Raw genomic sequence first — 12,834 nt, 5'->3', positions numbered from 1 at the left:
TGTGGATGAGTAGGATAGACAGTGAAAGCAGAAAACCTTCAGGAGCTGTGGCTCCTGGCTATCCTGCACAAGAGGTCTTCAACTAGCCAAGGAGCAGAAGAGGCAAATCTGCACTTCAGAAGAAGGTACCCAGCTCATTTTTCTCCGCAGTCAAAATTGCATTCAAAACTCAACTTACTTTTGATGAAAATGAGAGACTCCCTGAAGTAAATGAGATTGCCTAAGGCAATTTTAAATACATATATCATTCTTCTTTTATAATGTTTATAAATATGTAATATTATACATTAATGAAATATCTTGAAGTATCAGAGAATGAAAGGCATTGCAATGTTTTATCCTCCTGCTGTGAGTTATGACTCTTGCTATCAGCTTCTTTCTGTTACGCAGTCTCACAGACAAAATCATAGATGGTTAAAGCATCCCACAGATTTGTACTTTGTCCATAATCTCTTCCCACATTGTAACAATTTGTTACTTGAGTGTAAATCTGATACTTTTGGCTTGAAAACAAAGCATTAAACAATCTGCAAATATGAGCTCATCACTTTGGGCAAGGTGAAAAGGGTCGCTGATGCAGTGCACTCATTGCTGGCATTCAGATATTAGTCAAAACCTCAGGAAACCAGCTTTTAGCATGCTGTCTATTTTCCTTTTCAATAGTCTTTTTTCCATCTCTGACTCTATCACAGTTTGATATCTAGTCACTCAGTTCTTCCCTTTTCTGTGTGTATTTGTGTTATGATTCAGCCTTCTAACATGTATTGTCAAGCAGCTGTGTCTTGTAGAGAGTTTGTGGTAAACTTGAGTGAGAAGGGATTTATTTCATCATTTCCCAAATTCTACCCTTCCCTGTCCCTAGTTCAAGTAGTTTTCTCTAAGAGCAAAGATTTGTAGATACTGTGAAAACCAAACCAAAACAAACCAAACAGCCCAAATATGAGAGAGCATTAGGCAGCAGGAATCCTTGTACTTTGGCAGGTGTAAAACCTCAGCTCTTCATTACACTTGTAGTCTGTGCAGCTCCTCCTCTCCATACTGCTCTGATCAGGCAACACAGAGCACTCAGCATGCCAGCTACTGGCAGGAGAAAGCTCATACTCTAGATCCTCACTTTTGCACTGCCCATTTTAGCCTAAAAATACTATTGCTATTCACTATCCTTTTTTTTTTTTTTTTTTTTTTTCCCAAGAGAAGGATGACATACTCACCAAAGCTAAGACTAAGAGCAGCCACAATAAACCCAAGCAGAAAAAAATTTGGTAAAGCTTGTTTTAAGTTCTCTTCAAATGATCTGTTAGCACTCTTTTTTTTGTTTGTTTGTTTGTTCGTTTGTTTTTGTTTTCATATATCAGACAATGCAAAATGCAACAGAGTCCAATTCCAGCTATAAACTGTTCAGGCTTTTTAAAAACATCCCAAGGAGACATGCAGGTGCACAAACTTCAGGTATCTGGCCATAACTCAAAGTTCTAGTGCAAAAAAATAACTTCTTTAGTCATTGTTTCAACTGACTCTGTTTTTCCATTTAAGAAACAAAACAACAATAAACTTGAACTACAAGAAGGAAAATCCTAACTTTTTTTTTTCCCCTGTCCTTCAATTTAACTTGTCTATTTCATTTCCTCCTTTTTCCAACTGAGTCTGCAGACTCATACACTTCCAGGAGATATTTTTTCTCATGGTACATCTGGGAGAAGTATAAACTCAATACTGGATTCCTATTCAACAGGACTGCTACTCTGTTCAGACTTGTTACACTCAAGTCCTTCTTCACTGGACCTCAGGCTTACCAATCAGAAAGGAGGCCACAGCTGGCTAGCCTTAGATAAACCACTTAGACAACTTTTTGACTGGCCTCCAAGTTCTTCAAGCTTAGAATAAAGAGATTGTTCTGGCAAATGGGAGAGAGAAGGATCCTCATGTCAGCAAAACTTAGCTCCTGCTAGGACTGGAAAAGTCTAAGAAGAACTGAGAGTCAGGAAAGCCTCAATATGTCTTCCATGGACACCTCTCAGTAAGGAAGACTGGTAAGACAGAGCTAATGCAAGAGACTTGAGTTCTCTTACCTAACGTACTGAAAGCCAATAAGCTTGGATCAGAAGCTTGCAGTGATCACCTTAATCATTCTCCAGCACCTTTAAGCACGATGCTATAACACTAACAGTGCACCTGCCCAAAAGCATAGATAGAAAAATTAAGAAAGAGCTGTCGTAACTGAAGGATTTAATTTTTTTACTCTTGTAGGTTGAATCCTGCAATAAAAATAAGTGATAGAAACATAGCAGTTTCCTTTGAAGTCTGTGAGATCCTGAGGTGCAGCATCTCTGATTGAATATTCTATGCTTAAAGTAAACAGCTGCAAGAAGGATGGGTAAGAGGAAACTAAAGGAAGGAAGACAGAAACTTTATAGCTGACTACAAAAGTCTACAAAGAATTGATCCCAGCGCAGTCAAAACAGTATCTGAGGTAGAGTGAAGACTGCAATGAACTAGAATGGTTTTTCAAATTCAATCACAGTTTCAAGAAGAGTAAGGTGATTTTGCCTGTGTAAGTAGCAAATGGCACAAGGGATCAGGCTAGGAAAGAGATGTGGATCCCCATCTCACTCACAGTCCTGACTGGGAATGGCATGGCTTTCTGCTGAGAACTGGGAAAGCAGAAAGAGAAACAGGATTGGATGAAGCCCTAAACCTAATAAAAACTGCAGATTATAGAAAAGACCTGTCAGAGACTGCTGTTGAGATCTTTATGGAAGCATGTTATTTCAAAGCTGCTGCATCTGCAGATGGAATAACAGGAAGGGTGGTCGCAGTGCAGCACCAGGCCACAAGATGGCAAAACCCAGAAATTGACCTCAAACCAGACCTCATCTAGAACAATGTAATAACATTAACATTTGAGGATTCAAACTACTAAATCTATAACTTTAATAAAACTGGCCATGCTTTTTCTACAGCTCCCTTGAATTATAACTTTAATGAAATGCCAGCCTTTTAAAACAAATCCCTGAATATCACTTCTTATCACTTCACACTTCTTATGTGCCCCAACTTAATCCCGTTCTTTTTTTCTCCAAGTGAAGATCACTTCTTTGCTCTTCAAGAGATGCTAAATGCAAGCTAAGGAGAATTGCTCATTATCAGATTATGATCTAAGATATGAGAGTTCCAGGAACATTACAAAAAGTCATGGCTCCATTAATAGCTTCAGTTTAGGCCTTTGGAGACTAACGTCTACACTGCAAGCACAGCAAGCGCACATAGCATTAAGATTGTTGGTCCTGCCTCATTAAGGTGGATGCATTAGATCATCCCTTTCAGTCCTCTTCCAGTGGTTCTTTGTTAATTAACTACTGCATTGGCAGAGCCAGCACAGAGGCTGAAAAATACCCTGAAAGCTGAATTATGACTAAAATAGCATGACAGCCTAGTGTTAGACCATTTGCATAGTTACATGTATCCTGAGAACAAAGATGAGAGATTCACTAGCAGGTTTTGTCAACTTCACATTGACATGCAAAATGCTGCTCTTAATGAGTACTATCTCTTGAAGTTTCTTCCAGTCTCTTTTATTCTACAAGTCTACAAAAATTGCATTAAAAACAATGATTCCCTATTAGAACAGTGATTCCATAGAAAGCTTTCATTTGTTTAATGATGTGAGATCTTCTTAGCAGCCCCTCTGATGAGTCTCTGAAAACATTTGGGAGAGCTTCTTCAGCAAACGACAAATGCTGGTCCTTCAAGCAGGATCAAGCAGCAGCCCATTCCCGTGTCTTTGCAACCTTACCCTCATATTTGTTTCTGGGTATCATTTTGCCAAAGGCGATGTGATTCCTAAGCATCCTGCCCACACATGGGCTGGGTCTGTGTGAAAACTGTGGAATTTAACACCCACCACATGCGAAACTGCCTTTGTCCTGTCCCAAACCTAAACCACATACAACTGGTGCACTTTAAGCATCTCACCACGTTTGTGAGCACTTAGCCTTTATTTGGTCCTCCAGTCTTTTCATACTACATGTAAATTTCAAACGTTTTCAGAGCAATGGGAGAGCTAATTAAAACATTCAGTGGTTTTACTGTCTGAGCAATGTAAATACGATGTAAAACAGAAAATTAAGGAACGTTTACACAGATGCATACTTGCTCGTTGTAACCATAAAACCTAGCTGTAGGGACCTGGCAAGAGCAGAAGTCTCTTATTCTTCAAAACAAGTTACTCAGCAAAAAAAAAATAGACACCAAGTTTCAGTGTGGAAGAGTTCTTTGTTACTCTCATCCATAATTCAATCCTTCAAAGCCACACCTCCTTTTTCTCTCTCTTTTTCCTGGTTTCAATTACTGGTCACTCAGTCTACTGCTGAAATGGGTCAAAAGTTGATTTGAAACAAAATATTTGCTTCACACTCTTGAGGTCAGTCCACACACAAGCTTTTTTCCCTTTTACTCATGCAACAGTCTCTTTTGAATAGTTAGTCCCAGTCACAGTGAATAAGATCCCCTGAAATGCTGGTGACAGGCTATGCCCAGGACAGGGAAGGCATTCTGGGATATCGTATTTTCCAGTGCTGGTTGATGTTTCAGTCTGGGATTTCAAGAACACCAACTGTGTTGTTTACACTGCAAAGAAAGGAGCTTTTTCATCAGGGCTAGCTGAGTCATTCCCTGTTAGTTTTATCATTTTGCAAAGAGCGAGAGCTGATGCCTGATCTTTGTCTGACCTTTTATTCAAACTTTTTTTTTTGCTGGGTTCCCAAGATGTTGTATTTAGTTTAATCATGTCTCAATGATATTCAGAAGAATCAGATGCTTTCTCATTTGATGTTACACGATGTCATAGGCAAAAGCGGCAGAAATCCCATGAGGTTACCATCCGGTCAAAATGGTTTGGTGGAAGGATGAGACTTCATCCTAGAATTTTGTTTCTGGGTTCTGATCTATTTTCAGGCTTTGTGGTATAACTTTTTTTGGGTAGGCAGGGTGGGGGGGTTGAGGACTCTCGCTGTTTTTTCCCACAGAGATTGTAAGACAAACAGACCACAGGTCAGGTAATGTAAGCAACAGACAGCAAAAACTTTGCCAAAAATCGTAGCCACCCAATTGGCTCTGGAGGAAAAAAAATTCGTTGAAGTGACACATGGTTAATAGTATTGAATTCAAAACAAGTGTTTTGACATCCAGATGTTGGAAAGTGCCATATCCTGATTAACAAAAATATTTTCTGGTCTTTCAGATCTTCCTTCCTTATTTTGATCACAATTCAAGTTCAGGAGAAATTCTTTCCCACTACTGTCTGCTGATCACATCGCTGAAGTATTTCAAAATTTTAACTTCTTTCCTATAAGGAAAAAATGGAAAGCATAACCACAAATATTTATGTTAGTGTCACTGCTTATTATTGGAAGCTTAGTTCAGTCTGCTGCAGTGCCATTACAAGAACATATCATCAGATACAGCATTCAGCTCCTCCAGGCATTTTACAACAACATCAACACACACAATCTTTATAACCTGGGAGAGAGAGAGTGCATCCCAAATGGAAAGGTGTGAACAACAGGCAGAAAAGTCCCTACGCAATTTCTTCTAACTGCAAGGCATTAGAAAGATACAACTGTTTTACCAATTGAAACAGGCTGTAGATGTAAAGGTTTTGGAGAACCATGCTTATGGAAAGAGAGTAAATATGGAAAAATGTCAACTCTTTCAGAATAGGTGCCACTTGTGATGCTCAGCAGCCAGCTGGATGTTCTGCTGTCTACTCTCCTTTACTATGTCAGGACCCCAAATTTTCCTGTAATATGAAAGTATGAGGAAAGGGAATTTCATGTAAAGGGAAATTTAGGTGAGCGTTCAATATTCAGCTTTCAATGCTTTCTTAGGATACAGCAGAGAAATGGTGATAGTAAAATTCTCAAGTTCAGAAAAGTTTGCTGACAGTGAAGATGGAATCCATAATTTTAAGGGAAAAGTTATCAGGGATCATGATGCCAGTCCCCTAATTAAGGGGACTATAATTGTCTAAGAGAAACAAGTTTGGGATAGAAGGCATAATAATGTTTATAGCAGCTTACTTTGATCTTCTCCTTCAGGTGTGGTAGCCTTGATCATAATATTATCTTAATAAATTTAATTGTCAACCAAGCATTCTTGTTTTCTAGAATTGGAAATGGGTTGCAAACCTTACATTTCCTCCTTTACTTTATGGGAAAGACATAAAATGATCTATATTGCAAATATTGGGTAATATCTTGCAAAGCCCTGTCCTAACCTAACATGACTGAGCAGTGTGGGAGGAGGAAGTAATGACTTCCCCCTGACCTGTGCAACTGACGTGAAGCCTGCCAAGAATCACAGCCCTTTTGCTCAAGGGAATACAGGAGCAACTCTTCAGAGAGGAGGCGGGGAGCTGGGGCCAAGGGAGGGTAGAAGTACGTCTCCACCTCCTCCTGTGCTCCATATGACAGAAGAGAGTGGCTGCACCACTTAAAAAGAAGTAGTAAATTCCTATCCACCTTCCACTCACAAGGAGTTTGTTTCTGAAGGGTGGGGTGGCATAGCTGCTGCTTTCTGAATGGGTACAGTTTTGCTGTGCCCACCACATGGAGTAACATATCAAATGCACAGTCTAGCTCACTGAGAATAGAAAATGGTTTTCCTGCATGGGCAGACAGGGCTGTGCTGTAAGGATGGAATTTCACAACAGAGCAAAAATAAAGCACAGTGCTGTTTCAGAATTTCTGAATTCTTATTTTAAACAGCAATGAACCCACCACCTAAAACCCAGCCCGGACAAAATATTAGCATTCTCTCCACTCTGGTTACAGCTCACATCCCTCTTAATACCTCCTGCTCTGCCATAAGCTATTTGTATAAGAAAGGCTTATGTTTGAACTGGAATTGGCACAAATAGTTACCCATTGGATATTCCTTTTCTGCAGAAATCTGATCTCTTTCAGTGCTTCACAAATCACAGAATCCACTGAGGACAGAAGCCCATGTTTTCTTCTTCTCCAAAGAGAGTAAAAAATCGTCAGTAACCCTGACAGCTTCCTGTATTGTGGCTCTCACAGCTTATTCCAGATGAGCCGAACATTAAACTTGCCATAAAAATGTTATGATGGGAGGATGCATCTCTCACAGTACTCAGAAATTATTTAGTGAGTTTTGCCATCATCACCCTCATGCTGTAACTACTCCCAGCTCTTCTGAGAAGTGAAAATAAGAATAAACTTAAATCCAAGCCATAATAGTGACAAATAAAAACAACAGCTACCATAAGAAACAAAAATGGCTGAAACAAGGCAAAAGAGGCCATTGAGTCTGTGTGCTTAGTGAACAGCTTGACCTCACCCGATTGGATATGGTGAAGAAGTTTGCAAGGATACACCCAAGGCTGTATGTGGCACAACAGAAGCTAGCACAATCATAAATATTGGTAATGACCTCTAAGATCATCTAGCCCAACCATCCACCTACCACCAGTATTGCTCACAGAGCCATGTTCCTCACCACCATGTCTACACATTTCTTGAACACTACCAGGGATGGCGACTCTATCAGTTCCCTGGGCAACCTGTGCCATTGCCTCACCACTCTTTCAAAGAAGTTTGTCCTAATATGCAACCTGAAACTTCTCTGGTGAAACTTGAGGCCATTACTCTCATCCCATCACTGTTACTTGGGAGAAAATGATAAAGCCCAGCACATGACCTCCCTTCAGGCACTTGTAGAGAGGGAAGCTTTTTCAGCAAGAGGATGTGTCTTTTCCCCGCCTCTGTTGCTTGCTCACTATGAGATGTCAATGACTACCCAACATGATGCATGTGCTCTGCTCCATTCTCCTCTTGATTCACCCAGTAGCACTGCATGTGAAAAGCTCTGAAGGAAAATGTGTCCTTTGTGGACCACTGTGGACAATCAGGCACTGTTTTTGCCAGTGGTTGCCCACTGAGGATCTTATTCCTCTGATTTTCTTCCATCTGAGCAGCTGTTCCTCCATCGTAGTCTATTTGGTTATGTCATTGTTAGCCTGTTTGATATGGGTAAGAAACCTTGAAAATGCTTCATGTTTTTAAGAGATCTGGATTTTCTCAAAAAAAAAAAAAAAAAAAATTCTGATGTTTCTCAAGCCTCCCTCCCTTTCTCCTTCTGAAAAGGTTTTAAAAAAAGTGGAATGTTGTGGGAAATTACTCAGAATGTAATAAAAATGTACACGAAAAAAAAAATCTAGCTCACAGCCTCCTTGGCTGGAGTGATGTCCCAGGGCTGGATCCAGCTCAGCAATGCTCTTTGGCCTTTCTGTAGTTTTCTCTTTCCAGGATCACATCCCTCATTCAGTCTCTGCTTCCAGGACCCTCTCTCTCACCCACACACACCACATAAATACACAGACACATACAGCTCTGACATACATTTATTTCTATGGCACAGGATACCCCCAAAGCTTGTTTTCTCTTTTACAAAGTTTAGGCAGCCCCTCAGCAGAGCACCTCCCTTCTGTTCCCTGGTCTCCAGCTAGATACAAACACTCCAAAACACAGTTTATTTGTTGGATCTGCTTTAACCGCTTGATCACCACACCAGCCATTTCTCCTCTACACGTATTTTATAAGAATTAACAAGAACACTATAGGAAAGCACTGGGTTATTGGTTTTTTTTGTTGTTGTTTTTTTTTTTTTTTTTTTTTTTTTTTTTTTTTTTACTTCAGTATGTTATTTTGAGTGTTCTTTTTACACAAATGCACACTTACAGCTTACCAAAATGTCACTGACAAATACAAGTTGAAAATATTTTCTAAAAACGTGGATATTAACTACGCAGAGTCTTTGAAAGTTTCTCTAAATATGCCTCTAAAGATTCAAAAAAATATATTTAAATGTATTGAAGAGTGTTACTCCAAAATTTTCCAAATAAAAACAGACTAAAACTTCATCGGTTTCATAACAGTTTTAACCTTTGCATCCAGAAGTTGCTTCAGTGTTCAGAGCTATACATTCATGAGTCATTCACTCCACCTCTTTTATACCTCCAAATGTTCCTGCCATTACTGTTTAGCAAATAGCATTCTATTTACATCTTTTATGTGAGGAAGCAGAACACTTTTGTAACTGAAAGGTCTATTGAAGGTGATAATTACTATTCAGAAAATTATTGCAGACACCAACTCGAGGCTCATGCTGAATTAAATGACTCAAGCATAGAGATGGGCTTTGTAAAGCCAAATAAAATCACAAATTGAGGAATTTATTTCATGATGGCACTCAATCCTAAGCACATAATAGTATTGCTGAAGCTGATTAGAGAATTTGCATGTTTAAATACAGATTTTAGTACCTTGCTTGGTCACGCCATAAATTAGTATAGCTTAGATACATACATAGTTCAGAAAACACTCAAAATACTTGAAGTATTAAATACTACAAAGTACTTAAAATAACTTCTTACCCTTTAGAAACCCTTATGCATTTCCAGTTTTCCATGCCTTAGGTCCCATTGCCACACAGTAGAAGCACACAGTACAGAGCACGTTACAGCTCTGGGGCTGCCCCAGGGTCACTTTTCCTGCAAGATGCCCTTGGAGCTGGCCAGTGTGCCCCTTGTAAATTTTACCATTTACATCTATTATTCAAGCTTTGAAGGCACTGCTCTGGGGAACACTTAGTCTTCTAGACACCCTTGTAATATTCTGCAAGCCTCCCATGCTGATGAGAACCAAAAAGGAGTCAACGCTTCCTCCACACTGTGCTAGTTTTTTCCAGGTTGACAACCAACACTGACACTAGTCTGTTTCCCAGGATAGTTGTTCTTTGGATGAACAGCTCCCTAGGAACACTACAGAAGCCATCACAAAGAGAAAAATCTGTAGAATGTCTCTGCTATCCCTTCATATGATGTATTTACAGAAATATGGTGTTACACTTAGTTTCCTTCAGTCTGGTGGCATACATCTGTCTCCATGCTTCATGTGAAATAAGATGGGCAGAAATAGGGAGGAAATGGGACTGAGGGGGGCTGGTATCACCTCCTCCCCCTCACAACATGATGAGTGCTGTTTACAGAGACAGGCAAGTGGAGAAAATCTGCTCAGCACTAAGGTGCAACTCACAGTTTAATAGAATAGCTTCTACAGTAGTAGTATCTACACATTTCTTGAACGCTACCAGGGATGGTGACTCTGTCTCTTCCCTGAGCAACCTGTGCCAGTGCCTCACCACTCTTTCAGAAAAGTTTGTCCTAAGATGCAACCTGAAACTCCTCTAGTGCAAAGTCCTAGGTTGCAGCAAGTGAGAACTTGCTCAAATGCAACAGCCAAGGACACAGAAACAGGGAAAACAGCCTGCAAAGGAAAGAACATACTGACCTCAAGAAGAACCCAAGTAGACAGGAATCTCCAGCAAGATACCCTTACCTCCACTGCCAACCCTTAAATGAGATCTGGAAAGGGTGGATCCTGGCTCCAGCCCTCCCAGTCACTCAGCACACTGCATGCACCTGAGCTCCCCTGGCTTGGCCTTGCTTTTCCACCAGGTGCTCAATCACTGGTTCAAGCTGTGACTTAGCATTTCCACTACAGCTTGTTGCTACCACAGCATAGAACTTAAAAATCAAAGTAGCAACTCTGTGCTGACAGGCAAAGATCTTGGTTCTTTCAACAAATATCAACTACATCTCAGTTGCATAAAATGCTTAAAGTCTCCCGGAGAAGGGCTCAAAGTAGTGGAGAGCTGTAATTATCTTTTATAAAATTCTAAATTCAGTGTTCGGTGTTCATGTGAAGAAATGATAATAAGCAATGAAAAAAAAAAGAGTCATTCTACAGCTGATTGTACTATGATGCCTTGAAAAAAGAAACTTGTGGAATCACTCAAACATCTTTTTAGTTCCAGTGTGAAAATTACATCCATATTACTTTGCTTGAACAGTAATGACACTAGAGAGACAGGCAACATTAATTGCAATTTGTGTTACAGCCTAGGAAATTAGTGAACACACCTGCCTTGCGTAAATGGCAGCACTCTGCACGCTATGAAATTACCTCTAAAACAAACATCAGCAAAATTTATTGAGGTTTCTTGCACATTTGAGAGATCTGCTCTGTGTGACGCAGAGAACTGCGCAAGGTGCATAGTACTGTAGGCTTGAACTTTATAGTGAATGGCAGACAGTCTAATGGGTAATTAAGCAAAGGGCTGTTCTAGTACTCAGCTTTAACGAGAACTGTATTCCAGGGGTGAAAGTATGGAAAAGTAGTTAGATATGATTTGCTGAGAGACTTATAAGGAACCTCAATGCACACATAAGGACGATGTTGACATGGAAGAATAGCTGACCATTTAGTCTGAGTAAACTATTACATAACAACTAAGCTATAATAAAACCCTGATTCCAAATCAAATAAGTCTCCCAGACTGCTTAGAGTGAGTCACCAACAGCTTTATAAACATACAAAATACTTGACAAGGAAGTCTCTGATAATTTTTTAGTAATTATGTCTGTGAATTGTTCTCTGTTGACATCACTATTAGAAATGGTTTCCCATAAGTTTGCACTGCCTGTTAACATCTGCTCATTAATCACTGAGGCTTTGAATATTTCTTTCATTACAAGTTTATTATGGAGTTTACACGGTCCTGAATCTGGTTGTTCAGAGAGCTGCTTAATTAGTGCAGAAACAATAGCTGAAGACAATACAGTTTTATTTTGTATGGATTTTTATGGCTTCAAAAACCTCTTAACAAGACATGATTTCACAAGGCAGTCACAGATGATGAAATATCTGTGCATCTCAGAAATTTGTGAGCAAGAGAAAAACATTTTTCACAGGCTTCAAGGACACTTTCAAGCACTGTCTGCAGTCTGAACAAAACAATAAAAGTTTTGTATGAAGTATGATTTGGAAGCAAATGCAGAACCAAAATTAGAGGTCAAGCAGTGCTTCCTTAAGACTGTCCTGCAGAGCTGATACAGTAATCAGATACAATTGGCCTAAAAGCAAACACAAAAAAGGAAGGATATAAGCAAGGTCTGATGAAAGATGTTCCTGAAGAATATGATTTTTGAGGAGAGATGAGTTACAACAGTGTGTTTTAGAGGCAGGAAGGTCCTAAGTTCAATGGGAACTGAAGTATCACCACGGGCAGTTCTCTTGACCTTTGTGGTACCTCAGTCAGCTAAGCTGTAAGACTGGGTTCCATTGAAATCCAGATGTTGCCTTTGAATTAAACTACCCTGAGTAAATAAATTACCAGAAGAACTGCATATCTGAAAAATGTCCTAGCCAGAGGTTACTAAAGGATATTACTAATGACAGACAAATGAGGAACATCAGAGACTGCCATATTTGTAGATACTTCAGCCAGGGATGCTACTTTATGTAATGCTTGGAAGAAAACAAATAATGAATTTCATCATGAAGGGAAGGGAAGGGAAAAGATAGGAAGGGAAAGGGTAAGTGGAGATAAGAGGAGGAGGGGAGAGGGAAGAGGGAAAAAAAGCCACAGTGCAAAGACAGATGCTGCTCTTAAATGAAAACTAAAATGCTTTCAGAATCAGAAAGCCAGTGATGAAAACTTTTCATTGCTTTCATAGGCTTTGAAAGTCCAAATAAAATCTTAAGCAGTCTGCCTTGCATGACATGAATCTGTGGCTGGTCAAAGGCAAATGCGAGGGAAAGAAAATATTTCAGGTATCCAGTAACTTCTTGCACTACACTGCAGATGCTAGCCCACTCCCATGCAGGTGGTGAAAATGAATCAATGGAAAGAGTCCTCAAAGAATCAAATGGGAAGTAATGGTAACAGTTCCAAGACTCTGACCCCAGCCTAACT

General features: G+C 39.7%; 1 long non-coding RNA gene across 1 annotated transcript; it reads right to left on the bottom strand.

The window, feature by feature from the left end:
* Positions 1–3,274: 3,274 nt before the first annotated feature.
* LOC128078949 (uncharacterized) lies at positions 3,275–7,047 on the bottom strand. Its single transcript, XR_008205934.1, has 3 exons — positions 6,921–7,047; positions 6,519–6,661; positions 3,275–5,344 (listed from the first exon to the last, which is right to left on the bottom strand). It is a non-coding gene; the product is annotated as an uncharacterized LOC128078949 (long non-coding RNA).
* Between the last annotated feature and the right edge of the window lie 5,787 nt (positions 7,048–12,834).

Source organism: Tympanuchus pallidicinctus, unplaced genomic scaffold (genome assembly GCF_026119805.1).
Source record: "Tympanuchus pallidicinctus isolate F22 unplaced genomic scaffold, pur_lepc_1.0 scaffold1, whole genome shotgun sequence".
NCBI lineage: Eukaryota > Metazoa > Chordata > Aves > Galliformes > Phasianidae > Tympanuchus > Tympanuchus pallidicinctus.
Note: the sequence above shows the minus strand (reverse complement) of the source record. Positions and strands in the feature narration are given on the sequence as shown.